We start from the raw sequence: 23982 nt of genomic DNA on the forward strand, positions 1-23982 counted from the left end.
AACGAGTGAAGCAGTGCATGAAGGAAAGAGAGAGAAACTGGGGAAATAGCCAAGAAGGGAAAAGAGCAAGAAAGAGAAAGAAGGGACTAGAAGAGGTGAGAAATGGAGGGACACAGCTGGAAGCAAGAGAAGAACAAGGTAGGATGACAGCGGACCAAATTATAGAAGAAAGAAGAAAGAGAGAAGCAGAAGTGAGGGGGGGAAAGGATAAGGAAATCCAAATATAACAAACACTACAGAAAAATCGCCAAAGAAGAGTCACCAAAATACTTAGAAGGGAGGATGAAGTGGAAGGACGGAAAAATATTAGCAAGATTCGGATGTGCAAACAAGACCAAAGCAAGGGAATGCCGGAAAGAAGAAGAAGAAAAAAGGTGCAGGGTATGCAAAAGGAAAGAAGAAGATCCGAGACATGTAATAGAAGAATGCGAAATAACGGGAGGACCAAAGGACACAGAAAAAATACTAAACGAGACTGCAGAAGGACTAATGGAACTAAAAACGATAATAGAGAAGAGAAAGGCAATACAAGACGGAGAGGAACGACGATAAGGAAGCACAGCAAGGAGGCAAAAGCCCAAAAGTTGCCATAGTTTTAGAGACGGAATAATTAAGGAAGTGCGATATAGTAAAGTGGATAAGAGCGGAGGTAGACATACAAGAAGCCAAAGCCGAAGGGCACGGACTAAGCAATAATAAATGTGCTATATTTTTCCCATAATCGCAACGAAATGATAATCACATACGATAAGAAGAAAAAATATATAACAATCCTATCGATAATTAGCAACAAACGCAGTACCATTTCTGATGATTTCGGGGGCCCACCTTTTACCTGCAACAGTCAAATGAGAGTTCCCTAACGTTCCTAACACGTACGATCATTCATCCAGACAAACGCTTCTGAACCCGAAGAAAGAATAACAGAGAAAGCCATAGAACGAACAAGTATCACGTCTACGCTACGTATCATGTACTTTGTTCCATTTCATCGTGTTTTATCAGTTATCTATGAGCTCTGTTAATTCCTGCGATGCGCGCGGAATGTCCGCGGATCATCCCCTCGCAGCCGCAAGGCCTAGGATCGGTGATTCACTGTGAGTCAGCGGTTCGTTTCGTCGTATTTAATGTGCTGGAAGCGGAGAATGACGCGGGGTAAAGCAGGAACGCCGCAGGTTGATCAGTCTGCATGCTATCCGCGCCGTGAAGCGAAACTTCCGTGAACTTGTACGCTCGTCGTTGGACGTCTAAATAACCGAGAGCCTGTCCAGTTCGATACGTGCGGCGTTGAAGATACGAGCCAGCCAACGAGTCAATGTTCTTTGTTCTTGGCAGAGATTTTCACGCAGACCCGACCGTATTACGTAACGTGGAACGTCGCAGACCGAAGCGACGCCATTCTACTTGGACTATTCTACTCTCGATAACGCACACACACACACACAAAAAAAAAAAGAAGAAACAGAAAAGAAAAGGATTTATTACTGTAGCGTAGGACTAGAAGGAAATATTCGAGGAAATTCGTGAACTCGTCGCGTTCGGTTCATCCTCTTTCACGATCGAGTCTCGAGTATATTTTAATTGGTGACAAGTTAACGAGTATGGCGATTGATCGAGACGGAGATTAGACGCAATTTATAGGAAGCTTTGATTTTGTTATCCTGTTTTAAAATTAAGTTTGCTTTATTCTCGGGTTCGATGAGTGTTATAATCGACTGGTTGGAATTAACAAGATCCATCGATTCTTTAATGAGATGCTGAAAGAAGTTTGAAAATGCATAGTCGCATGAAATTACAGAGTTTGGTCGCTAAGTTTCTATTATTCGAGGTTCATGAGCATTATAATTGGCCGAAATGAAGATCGGTCAGAATTAACAGGATTCATCGACTGCTTGAATATTACAGTTCGTACAGATTGCTCGATAAATATGAATGGCATAAATTATAAGTACGTACGTGAGTACTCTTGCACTCGTAAGTATAGGATATCCGATGAGTTTGTACGAAACGCGTGATAATTGACCCAGATTGTGCGACAGATTATTCATCTGTGAGAATTTTGTATTCGTGTAAAGTTAACGAATAACACGTAGTTGAAAATATCCCTCGTCGAATAGTAATTCGTGCAAATTTTAATTCCCTTTTTACTTCGTTTTAACTAATTTCTCTTAAGTCTGTCGAATGATATTAATACTACCATGAGAAGAATCTATTAAAACAAATTAATACCAATACGTTGTACGTAATATTACTGTTGCTGTACGTACGATATACTCAATCGATACGTCGTACAGTACTCGATACAGAATTACGTGCTCAATGCATAGTATTCATAGTAGCTCGCGTATATTGCCTACTTAAGTATCTTACGATCAAACAGCTGGCAATATCTCTTTGAACATTAAGTTTGGATACTACGTATCTATCATCGGTTTGATGGAAGGCTGATACGGCAATTAATTAGAAATAGAAGATTGTTGGCCACTTGCCATTTAATTATTAACGTTCGAGAATTTTGGACCGAAAACGTAAACAAACTATTATATATTTATATTATATATTTGGCCCGATCATCTGCTACGGGCTATGCCCATTTAGCTTTGGTCTTTACCATTCAGCTTTGGTCTTTACCATTCAGCTTTGGTCTTTACCATTCAGCTTTGGTCTTTACCATTTGGCTTTGGTCTTTAAGAGTCTCGAACAGCGTATCGTTTAGGGGCAAAATTAGGGTTCCATGGATCCTCAGATGGCGACTTGTTCTTCTCGTCAAATAGTACGATTTTATTAACAACGATGAAAGTAACAATCTGGTGCTCGAACATTCACTTTCAGAATCCATTGTTGGAGATACCGGAAGACGGACGATTTCCTCGATTATCTCAAGTGTTGAAATCGCCTCACCAAATTCTGCCAATCCAATCGCGCGACAAACACCACGCAGACTACCAATTGTCAATGCGAAAATCTTGGCTTAACGCGGATCTTGCACCTGGTCGATGGAATCGTTGCCACGCGAACCCAGGCGAAACTGCCGCGGAACATCCATCGGCTTGCGTCGATCGTTGGCAAACTCCTGGTCTCCGCTTCCTGGAGAATCGTCGTCCATTCGGTTGGCTACGGGGAAGAAGGTCGCCGTGCTTTCGGTCGTCGCGATTAGGGTGAAAAAGCGGCCAGGCCATACGTACTGACGTATATATAGGAAAGGGTGGACGAGGAGCGCGAAGGAAAAGCAGCGAAAGATAGAGAGGGAGAGAGCGAGCGAACGTGAGAGCGCGAGTAGGTGAGCGAGAGCAGAGGAAAAGGAAAAAGAGAAAGAAAAAGAGAAGGAGAGACACTGCGAGCTGGAGAGGAAGAGCGGAGAGGAGAGCGAGGAGAAAGAGGAGGTGGAGCTTGATACGAGGACGTTGGAGAACGGCCGTTAGATATACACAGTTTGTGGCGTCGCCGTCGGACGTCCTCGGGCGACGGCGCCACCGTCGCCCTCGTGCAGGCGTCCCTCGGCTAAAGTAGGTTAGGTCGATGAGGCCACGACGATGCCGCCGCCACCGCCGCCGCGGTTTCTGCGCAGCGGTCTCGATTCTTCAGCTGCCGCCTGCAACCGTCTTCCTTCCTCCACCGGCGGACGATGATTCCGCGAATAGTCACTTGTAGTTACGGTCGCTCATCGATTTTCATAGTTCTTCGCCATCGCGGCATCGCGGATGGAACGTTTACTTGGACGAGATCGAGCGATGACCATACAAACTGAATCCTATCGATTATTTGGCATCGATGCGTATTGATAAGTAGATGGTGGAATATCGATGCACACGGTAGCGGGAATAAAGTTATAAGCATCGATATTATCGGTATCGGTAGTCGTCGTTCAATTGGAAGCAATGAAACGCGACAATGAAGTTACATAGTTTGTTTGAATCGAACCTTACGAATATACGAGAAACATAATTTTCTTTAACATCGAACCTATGTACATGGAACGTGGCTGTGGAATATTGAACTTGATTATGAAATAGACCAGAAGCAATAGAATGGTAGCGTGAACAGAGAAAAACAATAATCTTGAACAGAATGGCAGAAGAATAATCGTGTCGATCTTCTTCCTCTTATGCGATCGATCTCGAATATCAGCGGTTCTATGACGTTAAAAGAAATTTGCTGATGTTGTCGATAAAATTACGAAGAAAGCCAGATTTCTCGATAAATATCGTGTAATGTAATACTAATATTTCGCACGTATACATAGCAGATTCTCTTCTATTGTCGCCAATAAGCTCGTACTTGATGCGAAATTGAACTGCGATAGAGAAGAAATTCGCAATTAAGGATGACCAGCGAGCCACTGTGCTGTGAAATTGTAATATTCACGCAGAAATGGCGAATCGTATTATGAAGAGTCGCGAGGTAGTCGCCGATGAACACAGAGAAGTCGATATCTCATCTACTTGCCTCTGATAATTTCGTATTCGTAGGACCGCGTCGAGCCGGAACGCTTTTCAGGGATTTTAGCGCGTTTTAATATTTGACCAGAAACGACGGGAATTCGTGAAACGGAAACGGATAGTTTTCGAGTAGTTTCCCAGGCGAATCGTCGAAGTCAATAATAGTTAGTTCGAGTTACAAGCTCATCGGTTTTTCTATTTCGCTCTGCGCTTCGTTTTCCACGTTTCAAAGGTTGTGGAGGATCGTAACGAGATCGCGATATCAACATCTTTTTAGTGCCACTTCCGCCAGCTCTTTCACATGTGTACAGATTTTCGTGTAATAAATCGTGTAACGAGCATCTAACAAGCAATCGATTATCATTACAAATTGTTAATTCTACTTCTACTCGTCATTTTACCGATCGTTCCATTACATTTGCTTTATGCGAGAATTATTTTCGTCTGTCGGAAAATATCTGGATAACGATACTTGTTATTACGAATTATTAATTCTGTCTCTACTATGTAATCGTTTAATTATACATCAAAATCGTTTCTATCCATTTAAAGATATTTACCACCCAGTAGATACGTTTAAGAGGTATTTTTATAGATCCACGAGACGAAGAAACCAGTTCAGCTATCCTAGACTACTAATGGTCGCGTGTATGGTCACTCATAAAGCCGCGCAATTGATTTTCCTATTCCTGCCATCTAGTCCCTGTCCGCTCGAAAAGCGACGATAACTCGAACTTTCTCTTACCGAGTTTTCGGGTCTAGTTTTCATCGTAACACGATCTTCGATACATCCAAATACGATTTCAATCGAATTTCATCCTTGATTTTTAACGTTACGAGGGAATCGCGACGCTTGGCGTTCAAATTTCCCGCCAAGGTTATCACCAGTGGCGCAGCAACTCGCCGCTTGAGCGGGCAATTTTTTCCACCGTTTCTCCGTCCATCAGACGTTTTCCAAGCGATGATTCTTGCTTGGTAATAAAATATCAGCGTGAAAGCGCGAAGAAACGGGCTATCGTTGGAAGGCAAAAGCGAGGTTATCATGTAGGCCACGTGACGTCATATCACGGTCTGTTAACAAAATGGCCGCCACCACGGCTGGACATGGGGTCATCATTTGGCAGAAAAATTCTCAGCGCTCGCGCGGTTTATGGTCGATTCGGCAAACCGCGACTCTTTGTTTATTTATTCACGAGTTTATTTTAAGGCGGCGCCATTAACGATAAAGCCATTAGCGGCCATCTAGAAAGTACATAATTAGTGATTTCACGTGTTTGCGAGGTTACGCGATAATCGGTTACACGCAATCGGCCGGGTTTGTCTGTTGAAAAAAAGTCCAAGAACTGCGAGCCTTCTAACACAAGCGACGAACTGGTTTTTTATTTTTTTTTTTTTCAACGTTACGTACGTAATATACGTACGCAGAGTATTCACGTTCGTCGCTAACGTTTCTCTCGTAAGCGATAAGAATGAAAAAAAGGCGAAGCAGGAAAACGATGAAACTGGAATAAATAGCACGCGTTGAACATATATCGTGTACGGTAAAATTAGAATACGATACAGTAGAATTAATCTGCACTTAGATCGAGCCGATGTAACGTAATTGCTGATACGAATCAACATCTTTGGGAAAATTGAAATAGATGTATTTCGCGATGTATTTTGTTAATACGTTTTATGTTCATTTGCGAGAACAAGTTAAATTTCGTATCGGGAAACGTTACCATTACAATTAGCAAGATGATCTACAGAAATTGGAGCGATCGCGCTTATTTGGCTCATGACGTTGTTAACACGATCGATCCAGTTTCATGGAGTTTGAATTATGATTTATAGCCATCTTATTTTCTCTATTTTCCATGTACTTTGCAATTCGTTCGGGGACACAGTTTGCAAAATTTACTGATTCGTCAAATAGTAATTTTGTTCGTATCTATACGGTACGAAACCTGACACGAAGCTACACGGTATATATTTTTAATTCACAGTTTACTATCGAAATGATATAATGGGATTTAGTAAGATTTCAGAAATATCGTTCAGTGTGGCGTGCACGACGATAAAACTATTGATAGTTCCGTATGAGTAAGAACGAGTGATAAAAAGGATGATAAGTTGCTATTCCGAGCAGAGATCCACGCTGATTGTGCATATTGATGGCTATTTACTCCGCAGTTTCGTTGTTTCGTTTCCCTTACGACGCGTTTTATAGTACGAGGAAGTTTCTGCGATTCTAAGCACGTGATAATAAATTAAACACTGCAGCGAATAATCTGCGCTGCACAAGCTGGTCTCTACAGTTTGATCAACTAAGACATGTGCTCCTTCTATTATCATATTGCTTATCTTCTAAAAGGAATTTTCATTTAATTCTTTCTTACGATAATATTTAGAGCAATAAAGGAAAACAACCTGTGACGAACAATCCGCGTTGTAAAAGTTGTTTTATTCTCGAGAATCTTCGCATATTGTCATTTGCCATGGAAGAAAGTTGTTTCCTGAATTTTTTCTCACGACAACATTTAAAACAAGACATGCGCTCCTTCTGTTATCATATTGCTGGATCCATTTAATTCTTTCTTACGATAATATTTAGAGCAATAAAGGAAAACAACCTGTGACGAACAATCCGCGTTGTAAAAGTTGTTTTATTCTCGAGAATCTTCGCATATTGTCATTTGCCATGGAAGAAAGTTGTTTCCTGAATTTTTTTTCACGACAATATTTAAAACAAGACATGCGCTCCTTCTGTTATCATATTGCTGGATCCATTTAATTCTTTCTTACGATAATATTTAGAGCAATAAAGGAAAACAACCTGTGACGAACAATCTGCGTTGTAAAAGTTGTTTTATTCTCGAGAATCTTCGCATATTGTCATTTACCATGAAGAAAGTTGTTTCCTGAATTTTTTCTCACGACAACATTTAAAACAAGACATGCGCTCCTTCTGTTATCATATTGCTGGATCCATTTAATTCTTTCTTACGATAATATTTAGAGCAATAAAGGAAAACAACCTGTGACGAACAATCTGCGTTGTAAAAGTTGTTTTATTCTCGAGAATCTTCGCATATTGTCATTTGCCATGAAGAAAGTTGTTTCCTGAATTTTTTCTCACGACAATATTTAAAACAAGACATGCGCTCCTTCTGTTATCATATTGCTGGATCCATTTAATTCTTTCTTACGATAATATTTAGAGCAATAAAGGAAAACAACCTGTGACGAACAATCCGCGTTGTAAAAGTTGTTTTATTCTCGAGAATCTTCGCATATTGTCATTTACCATGAAGAAAGTTGTTTCCTGAATTTTTTCTCACGACAATATTTAAAACAAGACATGCGCTCCTTCTGTTATCATATTGCTGGATCCATTTAATTCTTTCTTACGATAATATTTAGAGCAATAAAGGAAAACAACCTGTGACGAACAATCTGCGTTGTAAAAGTTGTTTTATTCTCGAGAATCTTCGCATATTGTCATTTGCCATGGAAGAAAGTTGTTTCCTGAATTTTTTCTTACGACAATATTTAAAACAATAAAAACTACTTGCTATACTGAATAATCTGTGTTGTACAGTTTTGTCAGCTGTTAGAACGCGTTATTGTATTATTCTGTTGCGATGTTGTTGAAAATCTTCACGTATTATCTTCCTCCATGGGAAGAATTTCATTTTCCAGTTTTTCTTACGACAACGTTTAAAACAATAAGTTTTAACACATAGGGAACACGGTAGCTCGTAAATTAGTATCGCAGCTGAAGTATAAGTCGCGTTTGACATTTACCAGAGTATTTATTGCGTCCTTTCCAAATCGCTGATGCTGCTCATTTTAATGATCGTATTTATATCACGAGCTGTGCTGCAATAAAACGCGCATAGGGCAATAAATATTAGTTTCAAGTAATTAAGTATCAATGTTACTCTTTGTGTAAACGTTATTGCTCGACGTGCACCTATAGTTAGGGAATCGTGTTCTTGAGTTATTCAATACTATGAGTCACACATACGAGGCAAAAAAAAAAATGATTACAACTCACACATTTCCATTGCTCGAATAAAATCCTATTTAATGCGCTACTTGTGCACTGATTAATTAGATTGACGCGCGTAATTAGTTTATTTTGTTTGGTCTCGGCGACGATGAAATTTATCTACACGAATTTTCTATTGCAACAAAATGCAACGTAAAAATCGTGCAAGAATAAAGAAATTAAACGATACGAACATACAGACACGTGTATATGGAAATAAAAACTTGACAAATATACATTTAATAAAACTATCTTTAATTCAGAGCGTATTTGCCTTTGTTATTTTTCGATGTCGCGCGAAAAGTGTATACGGCGTCGTAACATTTCCAAATAAATTTTACTATTCGCTAACGGCTGTCCAAACAACAGAACGGTAATGCGCCACTTTAAGAAAAAATTGCCCAATGAGATATCTTTGTTCCTGCGAGAGTTTACATCTGTTTCACTCGAACTCAATCTTTCCATGTTCCATTTTAATTAAAAAGAAGCCCATCTTTTTCTCACTTTGCAACGGTTTTGCAACGCTTCGCGCAGCTCACTCCATGTAATTTACCGTAACTGTTCGTTTTAGACCAGGTGTTAAACAGTTACATACGTAGAAATCCCATAAATAACTATCATGTCCGTTCCATTACTGGAAGTATCGTGCCATCATAAAATACCAGTTACCAACTAAAAACAATGATTGGTATCTTGGAATTGTTTCAGATCGTTTAAAAGCTCAGAAGAGGTAGAATATTCAGATAGTGAACAAATCAGGCATCATTTGAACGACCCAGTTTGCTTACAAAGTAGAGATGCTATCAATATGTTAAATATCGTAATATTTTTTTATCGATATATTTATTATATTGCCATTCTTGTTTTTATATATATTCATATCCCTTTTACCAATATCTTAATGATTTTACCGATATATTTATTATATCGATATTCCTATTTCCTTTATCAATATCTTAGCGATTTTATCGACATATTTATAAATTGATATCGATAAGTTAGGAATTTTATTTATAATTCTCAATGGGAATTGATTGTAAATAGTGCACCAAATGAAAAAAGAAAGTTAGAAATAATCTATTGGTAATTCTTTAACCAAATTATATTACCAATCGTAATAACTTATTAACATCAACTCGTAAATGTATCGATGAAACCATTCGGATGTTGATAGCAATAAGAATTTGATAGAAACATATGGATGAAAGATCGTTAAAAAATGAATAAAAGGAGCGGATACAGCGTGCAACGAGTAACAAAATCACCATCGATTCTATTCACGTAATCTTCTCCAAACCTATGGAAATACGTTTTAGTATATCAATTAAACTTCGTATAGTTCTATCAGTTAACTGATGCAACTTTAAAAGATGAATAAGAAATTATCAAAATGTCGAGCGAGCTTCAAGTAATTTCGAAGCTCCTCGTGGCCGTCATCGTGCGCGATTTTTAATTCCAATTTAATAAAAGGAAGAATTTTCCTTTTTCCTTCCCCTTGTTATATCGTTTATTTTGTTTGTTTCGTTCTGATCGAAGGATACAAGGGCTTTGACGCTTGTTTTACGTACGAAAGGATGATCTGTCGCTTGCGATAAAACTAGCCAACGTATTATACGCACTCGTATCGGAATATTTAACTGGCGCGGTGAAACGCTTTGGTAAAATCGTTTAGAGCCGAGAAAAATGGAAAAGCGGAAACGAGCGCCTGGTTACGGTCCAAGAAGCTTCTCTAATTCCATCGTCTAATTTTCCGGGTTTCGGCGGCGCGCAATTTTTCGCCGTTGGACGGGTCGCGTGTCGAGGTCTCGTTCAGCTCGATCCTCTCGACAAATTTGCGTTACATGGAACCCAATAAAATATCGAGTTATTCAGTTTATCGCAGGCAAATGAATTCACCGTGTGTGTATATGGAACTCGGAAAAGGGGTCGGTCGTGGGCCGCGCTGCTATCGAAAACAAATTCCCGAAATGTTTGCGTGAAAGGTGTTTACGTCAAAAATAAATTTCCGTAATATTTGCACCGCGTCTCTATATGTTTGCCCGTATGATTTTTCACGATCGTTCGTTAACGGCTATCCTGCGCCCGCCAGCGCAATAATCGCGCACGATAATTAATAATCACATGGACTGCGATTCCTGCCGTGTTAAGCAACTTGTTTCTAACAACAGATTTCCCTTTCGTGACTGTTAAAACGATACGCCAAATGTCTCTCATCGGACGAGTAGCGCGGTATATGGAAAATAAAAGGGAAAGCTTAAGAAAACCTCTGTGAATATATGATATACATATACGTAGCAACACTTGATTATTGGAATTATATCGCTGGTATTATCGTGCGATATGTTGCACAAACGCAGACAATAAAAAGAATGGGAAAATGGTCAGAAAGAAGTGCGAGCTCGTACAGAGTTTTGAACGAAAGACGCGCACACGGTGGGTTGACGCGTTTTTATTTTCGAGACACGAAAGGGAAAGCAGCTTCTTTTAATCTCTGTCGTCTTGTCACTTTGTTTCGGTTGTTTGCATTTACAATTTGTCCCATTGGTAAATGGTAAACATTTCGAAATGAATATTTCTCGCATTATAAATAGCAAACAAAGAATTTATTTCTTGTGCTGTGTTTGTACAGCTTTTTTTCTCCCTTATCTTTGTTCGTAAAATATATCACGTAACTTGGTTTCAGGGAAAAATCCTGCCACACCATCCACGGCGGACGTAGTCGCGAGTCACGTTCAAGTTTGTTTGCAACGGAATAAACAGCCGCTGATTGGTCGAAGAAGTAACAGAGAGCCGGCCTGCACGCGTAAGTTTCATTGAAAGCGTTTCATTAACGCCAACCACGGCCAGATATTATTTATTCTACGCGGCTCTTATCTTTCGATGAAGAAGAAGCAATGACGGAGGGCTGTCATCGAGCAGAAACTCCGAGGGACGTTGATCGCGATAGCAGCGGACGCTTGAAAATGTCAGCGGGCCAAGATAATTAGAGGATCATCTCTGGGTTAGACGCTTTATCCGTTTCTCTGAAGCACGGTATCCGTTAAAAGCTCGTTTATTTATTTCCAGCATTTATTTATTTACCAATGGATTATCTTCCCGAAATAGAAGCAATTTATTTTGCTGATTGCTGGCAATACTGCGGAGTAGCGTGCATCCCTTGGAATATTTCAATTTTCCTCTAGTTCGCAGTCTTTTTACACATTTTTGACATTTTTACCGAAGTCGAAAGTATTTTGTATTTTACAATTTGTCCAGCTGGACATTTGGCAAATTTTTCTAACTTAATCGCTAAATAATACGCGCATAGCCACCTCCAGTGGAATATCCTCTTCGAGGTGACCGAAAGGGGGGTCGTTTTTTACGGAAATATTTTTTTTTTTTTATTTCGTAGACTCTTTACAATCAATTCTCATTGAGAATTACGAGTAAATTATTATTTTTACGTGGTACTGTAACTTGTTGTCAACTCTTGTATTATATCTGTCACTGAATTTGCATATTTCTTCTTCAAGGTGCATCTATTTCTTAGAGCTTTTCATTGGAATCGTTGGAATTACTCGCTGTTCCCCATAGGTGCATACAGTCAGATATCTGGCCATGATTCAGATCCTGGGAACAGCGCGTCGTAGATAGATCCAAAGAACTGAAACCAAAACTAAAACGAATTCTACGGAAGTATGGCGCACGAAATGAAACCTTTTTCAAAACTAATTTTCATCATATCTTCTTTCTGATCTCGCGCTCTTAGACCACCGTATGGCTTGCTCTGCATCCACTCGAATCCTGCGCATGGCGTTATGTTCGTGTCACCGTTAAAATAAACGCTTTTGACAGAGAAATCTTCCCGTAAGCTACAGATCGCATCGTCCTGAGTAATTAAAATTAAAATTTCTTTCGGCTCTTTCTTCTTCTTGCGGCAAGGACGATCTGTGACGTATAACGTGGCGAAATAGACGACAGAAACTAGAGATACTCGGGAAAAAGGTGCATCATATTAAACGTACACGTACACACAATTGCAAATACCTGCATAGTGGTACATACAGTGTGCATATAAAGACCATATTTTTATTAATATCTGCCAACGTTTATTACATCTATGCGATGCACATAGCAGTCCACGCAATGCGCATACAAAGCTCATACTTTTTAATTGCACACTATTTACAAGCTGTCGCTGTATTTCGCGATACCTTTACGCCACGTTGTGTTTTATAACACAGCGTGTCACGCACGAGCTTCCTTCAAACGAATTCAAAAATTACACATCTTGAGATCTTCTCGCCGATTGGCCAAATATTCGGCATCGAGAAGATTGTTCAATTCGTTTCTGAAAATTCCTTGGAAATACGATTTTCCAATCGTCGACGATAATCTCCGTGCACGATATTACTGGCAGTTACTCGAAGAAACATCTCGTCTGCATCTTCGGTTTGTATCATAAATTCTCATCTTCCAACTTAGCGTGTCTTTTCCCCCCAAAATTGCGCACCTTGCAATTTAATACTACGCTAAAGACTGTGCGCTTGAAACGACTCGCCTGGCTATCTCAGCGCTGTTAACACGTCTTGTGACAAACGAAATACAAATGCAGCTGCTTGTTCTCTGTGTACAGCGGCTATCAGGACCGCGAGCATACAATTGAAAAAGCGAATGGAAACAGCGTTACACGGAGCTTAATTACATCTATCGAAGGAAGCATTGCCAAAATCGATATGTAATATCGATAAAAGCCATCCAGCTAGCGATATCTTCTCGTGTTCGATTTAAAATAAACCCGGCGGTGCCGATTGTCTCCGGCTCCATTCGTTCCTCTTGTTTTCCTGCTCTTTGTTCCCGTGTACGTCCATGTAAAATGAGCACGATTAACGCTCCGCCAGGTTCGTTAACTAAATCGGTTGATGATGTGAAATTAACGTGCGAGAAAATTCATTGATCGAATCGGTTCGCCATACCAAACTAATTGTAAGCCTTCAGCGACTTTCAATCGACGATACACGCGATCGCAACTTATTTCAAAATTCATTCATTCGCGAAACGGCTTGGCAGAGATTTTTCGTCGGTAGACTCTTTTTCTCGGATTTCAATGTATCGACAAAGGGCATTTAGGTTTCTTCTATCAAAGTTGGAACGATAGCAGGATTTTTTTTTTTTTATTTATTTATTAAAATTACAATCAATTCTCGCGGACGATAGCAGGATAGCAGGATATTAATCAAATTATGCAGAACTCGAAGCTTTTTCTATGATAGCAATACGCGTGAACATTAGAGAACTTCACGTTATCAACGTTGTCTACTTTCCGCGCTGAAATGTCGTTCGCATAGTTCACTTTAAGTTGCGTTTAGGTTTAGTTTTATTATGCGGTTGATTACGGTATTACGATACTTGGAATAATTTGTGACACTTTTTAAATTGAAATTGAGAAAAGATACCGAGGAAATTGGAAAGCGTTGGCAGATTTTCAAACGAAAAGGGATGGAAAATGGAAAAAGGAAAACGAAGACAGAAATGCGTATTTATTAGCTTGTTGTTGTTGGAATTTCACAAACGTGTCTGCACTGTACAAAGACTACAGGACAATTACACGGTAACTTACATTTCCCATTTTGATAGGACAATGGATATTAAAATTCACGTGACATATGTTGCCGGTTAATTGTATTATAATTGTAATTAAAAAATATCGATAAATATAATACCGAAATAAGGAACAACGTCGAGTCGAAGCTTTCTACTCTGATAATTACAACTTTTCATTCGCGATGATTGAAACATATTGTTCGATATTCTTCTCAGAAAATGTGCGGAATTTTACTTTTAACGAGGCGAGTAGTAGGTCGTCCGAAAAGTTTCTTTCTTTCTTTTGTATTATTTCGTCGAGTTACGTACGATCATTTCACAGACTCGGTTTCACGTCTGTACGAAGCTGCATCGTTGTGAAAAACAGCGAAAGAAGGACACTTTTCGGACAAGCTGATATTTCCATTTTTCGCGCGAATTCCTTGATCGATGGCATCGTACCGCGAAAATGTATTTCGCGGTCGCATCGTGCGATGGAAATCGTCGATTCCTCGAAGCGTCGCGTAACTCGACTTGCGTCACGCAACCAGTCGCATTAAGTCTGATTAGTTTGATAATTATTGGCCGTGTGCCGCGTTGAGGCTGCGTATTCCTTTCACGCGGATCCCAGTTGTTACTTTCGTAAAGAAGACTTGCAAACCGTTTTTAAGCTACAGTTTGTCGTCTGCTGTTTTCCGTATTTTTCTCTACGATTTGTCCGACGATATCTGTCAATAGGCTGCGCGCGTCTATCCATTTACGAGGAAATCAGAGGTGTAAAAATATACAGAACGCGCGCAAATACAAGATTATGCGAAATATTCGAAGTGATCTTTATTTAGCTTTTGAACACTCAGTCGCGTTCATAGAGATGTAAAATTCTGTACACGGTGGCGATGTGTGACGAATAGATTGCACGTGTGCACGTATTTCAGGCGTTCCAATTTTCTGTTTTTCCTCGCGCGTAAGTTAGAAGAAGGAAGATAGATCGCTATAGTTCTCAGTGTAAATCGTAATGCTTTGCCATTAGCGTGAAATACGTAAACGTTGGCTGGAAGATCATCGTTGGAAAGGAAGTTTGTTAATCGTCTTGCTAAACAGAGATTCGTTCTCAAGCGACGGTGTTATCTTCTGTCAGCTCGGATTTGTACGCTGTTTTACGTTTGGAAAAATCTTGCAAAATTCTCGAACACATTTCCAAGTTTCTAGAATATCGTGCAATAGTATTTGTTGCTATTTCTTACCCTGATCTTCTCTCGTTTGATCGAAAGCAAAGTTTCGAGAGAAACGTGGGAGAAATGAAAAATTACGCGAGACTATTGCTCGTGGACGACCCGGTATGCGGATGGAGGGTTTTAATGACATTGGAAAGGTAATGGAAAAGGGCTGGAAATTTGAGTACATGAGAATTTTCGCGTATTTATGGATAAAATTTATATTTAATATACTGGAGGTTTACATAGTTGTGGAATTCCAGTGGAATAAAAATTTCGTTGTAATTAAATAGTCTATTTCAGCGTGATCGTTATGTCAATAATCCTACGATACATTTGTCAACGTAATCTATCTTTCTGGCAAAGAAGCGATCCATTTTTTGCAGGGAAGAAGCTTCGTATAATTAAAAGAGCTTAATCGATCACAAATGATAATGCGGAAGGAAAAATACGATAATAAACATTTGCATATCCGTAGATTTGTCTCGTTATACGCATCACATCAGGCTGATTAACCAGCGAATGCAGAGTGCGACACAACTTGCCGGTAAAAATTGCCGCGATCGTGCAAAACGCCTCTTGAAACTGGCGAAAAACAAGCTTCAAAGTGGACGCTGTAAAAAGTCCCGCAAGAGTTATGTCACTCGAGTCGCCCCTTCCCCCTCCGCCCCCAATGAACCCAACAAAGCAATCAGGAATAAGCAAAATGGAGAAAGAGTGAAATAAAAGAAGAAGGGGACAAAAAAGGAGAAAGAACGCCGATCGACGAGGGACGAAAAAATACGAAACGAAGGGTCGAAGGGTAAACGCTGACGCTTTCAATAACGTGCAGATGCAAGCTTGTTACTGCTGGTGATCGTAAAGCTTCGTTCAGATTGATCAAGTTGCGTGAATTGGAGCAATTAAAAAATCAAGTAAGTCGAGAATTCCTTTTTAACGCGAATCGGTCGTTGGCTTGTCGCGAAATATTCTTCAATTTCTTTTTCGAAATTTCAGTTTGTTGGAAATATGCTGAAAGCGCTCGCGCAACGCTAAATAATTAGCCAAGGAAGAAGTTGCAGCTTCTACATTTCGTACTTCTTATTTCATAAACTTTCCTTTGTACGCCACTGTGCGCAACTTTGCCCGCCGCCCTGTGAATCCAGATAGCCGCATCCGATCGAAAGTTATTCTCGAGAAAAGTGACTCTCGGTGACGAGCAACCAGCCATCGATCTCAGCTGTATAAAGATCGATCGAAGCTCGTAGATCCGACTTTCGCCTCTGATCTGATCTCGCCAGGTAATCTAGAAATCTGTTAGAATTAGGCCTGGAATTTCTGATCCTAGAAAACACCAGTTGGCGTTAACTAGAATGAACGATAAGGCGAATGAAATTAAGCGATCAAGTTGGGCTGACTTCGAGTGACTGCTCTGAGCAAAGAACTCACAGCGGAGAAACGTTCTTCTATCACAACGTTGAAAAGACGATAAAAGCGGCAATGATTCGACCTGATTGCTGCAAGCATGCAAACACACCCATAGTGTAGGTCCAGAAATAAATTCAAACGACAAAATAATATTCAGTTTCTGCCGCTTGACGAACATATGGATCGACAATTTTGTGCTACCTGGCAGCGACGACTTGACCTCGGCGAATTTCGCAGACGCGTCCCTCTTCGCTTAACTTAATCGCCTAATCTACGCAGATGCGAATCAGTAGCGGTACTTAATGGCGAGTGTCTAATGACTGTCGCAAGTGGCAGTCGCCCTCTCGTCGTTGTTCTCCTGTTTCAACCTTTTTTGCTATGTTTGGCGATGGTTGACGACGAGAACCAGCGACGATTCTTCGTCGGACGAACGAAAAGCGAGCGAACGTGCGCGGCGACGCGCTGGACGGTCGAACGATTCGCAAAACGCCGGCTGCCAGGGACACGCTGGTATGAAGCGAATGGAGGCAATCCCTTTATGGCACGGCCGAGGAATTTCGCGAGATTTGATTGAGCGGCCACGCATTTTCGAAAGTATTCGCCGGTGCGTGAATTCGGGCTCCGTTTCACCGCGCGACATCCGTCCGCGTTTTTGGTCGCGACGGCCACCGGGAAAAAGAGCAGACGTGGCCAGAGAGGAAGGCAACAATTAAAATGTTTGCGCGCGCGCTGCCACATTCCAGCTGCTTCGAGCTTTTTTTCATCCGGACCAATGCGCCGCGTTCGATCGAGGCTCGATTAGCTGATTCATTGGGTCAGCTGATTAGCAATGGGATCGGAAATTGCCGGCAAATTCGAACCGTCTCGATCGCCATTGCCGAACCTCAAGACGCTCGAAAGTCTCGATCCGATCTCGGGTCTTCCGCAGTCTGTCGAGTCTCGATCGTTTCGGAGGTGTTGATGCGGGATATTGCATATTCCTGGGACGAAGAAGAATTTGAGAGTTGAGAATCTCAGAATGGAAATGATTTTTTAGCCGCAGTCGAGGTTCTACAGCTACGACTATCTTGTTGCTTGCTTCGTTCATTTACTTGGGACGCTGCGAATGTGACGCGAGGTAGAAAATTCTGTGCCTGGAAGAACGTTTTCAAAAAGACGTCACACAGCCCATTTCCAACATAAACGGAAGCAAAAGTGGCCGATCGTCGTTTCTACGACACAGCACGATCGAGACTTGGAAGATACCAAAGACGATCAAGATTTTCCGGATGACTTGCAAGATGAGCAAGACTCAAGAGACTATAAAGACTCAAGACCTGGAAAGGCTCGAGAGACTATAAAGACTCAGGAGACTATAAGGACTCAAGACTTGGAAAGGCTCGAGAGACTATAAAGACTCATGAGACTATAAAGACTCAGGAGACTATAAAGACTCAAGAGACTCTATAAAAACTCAAGACCTGAAAAGGCTCCAGAGATTATAAAGACTCATGAGACTATAAAGACTCAAGACCTGGAAAGGCTCGAGAGACTATAAAGACTCAGGAGACTATAAAGACTCAGGAGACTATAAAGACTCAGGAGACTATAAAGACTCAGGAGACTATAAAGACTCAAGACTTGGAAAGGCTCGAGAGACTATAAAGACTCATGAGACTATAAAGACTCAGGAGACTATAAAGACTCAAGAGACTCTATAAAAACTCAAGACCTGAAAAGGCTCCAGAGACTATAAAGACTCATGAGACTATAAAGACTCATGAGACTATAAAGACTCAAGACTTGGAGGGGCTCGAGACTCTATAAAGACTCATGAGACTATAAAGACTCAAGAGACTCTATAAAGACTCAAGAGGCTATAAAGACTCAAGAGACTAAAAAGACACAAGACCTGGAAAGGCTCGAGACTGAGGCTCGAGACTGGGAAACTGTCTGGTTGCCAAACATATTGGCAATAACCTGTCACAACTATGAACTATCTATAGTTATACTAACCAGTATTAATCTTGCTATCTTAGGGTACAGGAGGAAGATATTTGACGCTTCGTTTATACATTATACGACTTAATAACCTATCCTCGCGCTATAGTGAGATTCACACTCAACGTTCCAGCTAAAATCTTGCGTCATTCTGAACTGTACATCTGAAGCCATCGTACATAGTCTGCTTACTTTAGCTGCGTCAATCGCATGATATTATGCGCCAATAGGATTATTCGTCGATCTTTTTCTGCAGCCATCTCGCTTACTTAAACAACAACCATCTCTCAAGTCGCTTTAGATGTTTGCCCGTCTCATTGTTCCCGTCCTTACGTCTTCTGACCAGAGACTCTTGCCACTTAAGCTCTACTTAAGTACCTGGTTATTATTTGTTAACTCACGCATTAGCCAGGACTAGCGTTGGCTAATATCAAGCTCTAGCACGGATCTTGATCAATTTCTTTTGCCTCTTCTCGCGACAAACACGAATTTGCATAAACCTGACGTTGTCTATTTATTCTTGCAGGGTTCTGCAAATTCAAACAAAATATCTTTTACAATGAAACTCGAAGCTGCGTATATTTATTAAAGTTGGAAACTCGTATTCGTATCGTTATCTGATAATGGTATTGTTTTTAAAAGAGATGAAATTAAAGCCAGCGGCACACACAAAGCGAATCGGACATAACGAAATACGTGTACGTTCATAGCTAATCACCGGCCACTATCCGCTGTTTCCAGGTTTAATACACGAACTCGAGATTTTTGCCGGCGCGGATCAAATCTCATTGTAGTAATTCGCTCGAACTGTTTGTTAACGAAGTATCGATTACTGGTAATTAGCGCAGTTGCTCGACAGCGAATGATTCTCGTAAATCGTTAGAGTACATTCTAGGTTTTATGCATTGTTTTCCAGGGCTTATGGTGTCGGATGGTCCTTGATTAGAGGCTGTTCGACTGCTTCGTTTATTTACTCGAGACACGAAGTGGCAAATTCTGCGCCTGCAAGAACGCTTGAAAAAATATGCCACACAGCGTCCATTGTCCATTAAACGCTTGACAACGTTTTCTTGTAACATCCACCACGTTTCACGTATTATACGAAATCTGTCGCAACGTAACAAGATTTTTACCACTAAGATTTTATCTATTGAATTATTCATCGTTCTATTTACCGAAATGGAATTTGCTCTAGGAAAAGAGAAATTCTACCCGACATGGAACAGGTACTCAAGTTCGAAGTACCATTTTGCTGCTCTCGCGAGATCGATCGCTGCGTAAGATTTTTATCGACACCGTATACATTTAACGTTTAATTTAAAACCACCCCTACGCTTCTAACTTAACCTGCAGAATTTTCTCGCGAGTTTGTTCCTTAAACAATTGTTAATAATAGACAGAATGGCTGTTGGATGGTGCAACTAAATATTCACCTCTGTCGTATTATACGTCCCGCTGTATTACGCTTCATCGAAGACAGAGCGAGAAACTTGTATTTCACTTGTAATCTCGCGCGTTAATTGCTCAAAGGGTTGATAAACCGGCGAAAAGTCGATTTGCCTGTCGCACGATGGAATTGGGTTAGCCTTCTCGAAGGACGCGATCCTTGCATGGTCGCGGGCCGCGATTTCCTCGTCTGTCGGCAAACGGTAATCGGTGTTTGGCGGAACGAGGGTGGAGAGAAAAAGAAGCAAGGGAATAATGAATTTTTTTTACACCAGGGTCGTGCGCCGCGGGCGGCTCGCACAAAGAACTCTCTCGCCGGGTTTTAAAGCGTTGTTACTCGCGCGCACAATGTACCGGCAACGAGAAATTCCATGAAATATTTCCCCTTTGCTCCACGTAGAAAGAGAGAGAGGAGAAAGAGAGAGAAGGATAGAGAGGAAGAGATCGCAGAGCGAAAGGAAAAGAGAGCAGGAGCCCTTTTAACCCCGAAAAATCGAGGGGAAAATAATGAATCCGCGGCGAACGACAATCGCCTGGGGAGGAATCGATCGGCCGCCGATTAGAAATTCGTCCGACTGTTGGCCGCCGACGCGGCTAAAAATATGATTTGCATCGATCCCAAACGCGTTTCGCTGAGAAATTAACCAGCCGGGACTGTTGGAGGGTGAACTCGTCGCTCGCTATATACATAGATCGATGGATCGACCAGAGCCGAGGCTTTGAGCGCGGCCAAACCGTTTCTCTCTGCGCCATTGAAAGACCCCGAAGTGGATTTTTACTTGCATTGATCGTTCAGATTATCTATGACGATACGTGTCACCCGTGAAAATCGATCGTGTGTTTTACCTTGTTTCTGTTATTCCATTTGCGGATCTCGCGCCACTTCTTTTTCTTTTTTTATTCTTACTCGCGCGAATTTATTCAGGCGAGTTTATTTAGGCGATTTCGAAATCGGAGACGTCGATCTTGTCGCGTCAAAAGTAACAGAACCGAACCTGACTGGGACAAAATTTGTCCGTAAAAATCTCCTTCCAGTTTGAACAAGTTTCTGTCTCTTAAAAACAAGCGACATAATCTCTGGTTGTTTAGATGCAAACTCGAGCACACGGAGACACGTCGATTTCCAGGAAAACGCGAATCATCGATTCTCGCGTTGCGCAGCGTAAACACGCATCGATGAAGCTTTCGCGGAATTGGTCATTTAAAGAGATATTTAAAAGCCACGTGCTTGCATTATAATCCACGTGTCTCTCCTTCGCTCGACAGCCGCGTGAACGGTGGAAAAGCGGAAGAACCGAGTGAGGCGGAAAAGTTAAGCAGGTGGTGGCAGGCGTCGCGGCAAATAACAAAGTAACAGGGCGCAAAACAGAATGAAAGAGTAATACCCCGGGCATATACATTTATAACAAAGCAATCAAGTGGCGAAATAGCGCGGCAGCGATGGAAAATTTCCAACTCGCTGAAATTCCGCGGTCACCGGATGGACGTATCGATCCATCGAGATGGACCCGACGCCCAAGTCCGACACCGACCGTCACGCGAACCCGCCGACAAATCGCTGCTTGGTACTTAAAATCTGTATTTTCTGGACTCAATAAACTCCTTTGTAAAAAAAAAAAAAAAAAACAAATCGCTGCTTGCCATCGATAGCGGCGCGACTCAACGAAACGTTAACTGCAGGGACGAAGCTTTCTCCAAAATTCACAAGGAAATCAGGAAGAAAGAGGATGCGGATTATGCAAAAAAGGAGAGAAGGACTTGAAACACATATCAGAGGAATGTGAGGTAACAGGAGGAGCAAGGAACATGGTAGAAATACTAAATGAGACTGCAGAAGGACTGGCAGAACTGAAAGCGATAATAGAGAAGAGAAGAGTAGCAGAAGAGGGGCAGGAACGACAGGAAGGGAGCACAGCAAGGAAGCAAAAGCCAAAGACGGAATGAGCACTTAGTTATAAGCGTTAGATTTAAGTTAGTAGACATAGAGATAGAGCAAGTAAGGTGCAATAGATAGATATAAACAGTTTATAATTAGAGAAGTGCTGGAGTAAGAGAAATATATGTGACGCAAGGGCATTATATAAGAGATGTAAACCGAAAGTCGCCCAAAGGTATGGACTAAGGATAAATAATAATAAGAAATACAAGAAAATCGCCGTGACCAATTTCAACGACCCGACGATTGGATAGCCTCTATCTAGTTTGTGTTTTTGAACGCGATTTCCGACTACTTTCGCATCCACATTCATCTTGAGGATGAAGTTGATCTACCAAATAAATGGAAAATAAATAAAATAGAGTCTCAGTGCAATGCAGGTTAAATTTGAAAGTTTTTGAACGGCTGTGGTCAATGCCAAGCATTAAAAACCACAAATGCAGGTTGCGAGGACGCGCGCGCGCGTCTACGCGCACACGTTCACCCACTGGTCGCGGGAATGGAAAAATTAGTTAGAGTTGGCGGTTAACATGATTCCTTGTTGCGTTACTGTCTGCTGACCTATGACCTGTTTGTTCGTTGCCACGTAACAATGTAGGTACTTCGTTAGCGGTAGGTTAACGAAGAAAGATAATTTTCTTCGTTTTCGCCTGTTAAGGACTTTGATGGAAATTTGTAAACGGCAATGCGAGCAGATTGCGATTTCGTCCAGGGTTGCTTTTTTCATTTCCCACGTTCTCGTTCTCGGCTATGCCAATTTTTCCCCTCCAGCTGCCAGCGAGTGTTTAGGTCATTCGCATTGTTGGAAATTGGCCGCACCATCGACAAAATTATCGATTGTTCTATTCGTTAAAGAAAATGCGATAACACGAGCCAATCGGCCACGATAATTATCTATGTCGTTGGCATAGTTGAAAGTTGGCCGGACCATGGAAATCTACGTTATTTTACTGGTAGAAAAAAATTTAATAACGCGACCCAGCAGTGACTAGGATTATTTAAGTTATTCATATAGTTGAACATTTCTCCGGCCACGAAAAATCGATGTTATTTTATTCAGTTAAAAAAATTTAATAACCAAGACCCGGCGTGTCAGTCAACGCGTTAAAAAACCTCGCGAAACGAATTTATTTCCGCACAGATAATCGAAACTATCTCATCAATCCTGAACGATGTATTATGTGTATACGCGCACGCTAATGTCCGATTATTAATATAGTATTTGTAACGTGAGGCGTGAAAAAACTGTCGATTTATTAGAAATTGGGGGCGAAAGGGGCTGACGAACCACGCGATACCGAAATAAATCCGTGAATCGGAGATTGGCGGAACCACTCGCGCTACCATCGATCCATCCAAAATAATCCACGGTCCGGATTGCTGCCACGAACCGAGTGCCTGTGAAATAATGTATAAAATTACCAGGTAAACTGTTTGCCTCGCGGCGAATATTTTTGTTGCGATTAAATCGCCATTGGTAGTCTGACCCTCGAAAGAACCTGGATCCAATGGAATTGGAGGGATGATTTTGCGAAAGAAGCGTGTACCGTGCGCTGCGTAACGAGTTCTTTAACCTTGACACTGAGCACAATTTCCACCTCGCTGGCATTTAACGCAAAAGAAAAAATATGCGTCGAGAGCGTCGTTTTTAGCGAAAAAGTTTCGTTAACACGAATTTCGGCGTACGATAGAAATAGTAATCGTTCGTAGGCGAATGGAGCCGCGGACGTTGGAGATGCAATTTCCGTGCTTTTTTCCTCCGAAACTACGTTAACAAATTTCCAGCATGTGGATATCAATTGATATTGATATCAATGCAATTTTGTTCAGGTTCTATGACAGCTTAGAGTGACGAAATTAAAATTCAAGGCGTTTGATTTTTCTTATGTCTTCATATTCGAAAATAGCGTAGAGTAGGTTTGCCAAAAGCTCGGCATTCTTCCTCGCTCGCCAAGTAGCGTT

At 41.1% G+C, this 23982-nt stretch overlaps 1 protein-coding gene across 9 annotated transcripts in view; it reads left to right on the plus strand.

Moving 5' to 3' along the window:
* The window catches only part of tara (SERTA domain-containing protein 2 taranis), a 273063-nt gene that overhangs the window by 39683 nt on the left and 209398 nt on the right, over positions 1-23982 (plus strand). For 5 of the 9 annotated variants that reach the window (XM_076625895.1, XM_076625894.1, XM_076625897.1 and 2 more), the window contains exon 3: positions 11159-11278. The gene's annotated coding sequence lies outside the window, so the exon portion shown is untranslated. Of the gene's footprint in view, positions 1-3653; positions 3786-11158; positions 11279-11361; positions 11477-16058; positions 16166-23982 lie in introns of those variants that run through there. The other 4 variants (XM_076625900.1, XM_076625901.1, XM_076625899.1 and 1 more) reach the window with 4 other exon arrangements.

This window comes from Bombus vancouverensis, chromosome 17 (assembly GCF_051014615.1).
Source record: "Bombus vancouverensis nearcticus chromosome 17, iyBomVanc1_principal, whole genome shotgun sequence".
NCBI classification, from domain to species: Eukaryota; Metazoa; Arthropoda; class Insecta; order Hymenoptera; family Apidae; genus Bombus; species Bombus vancouverensis.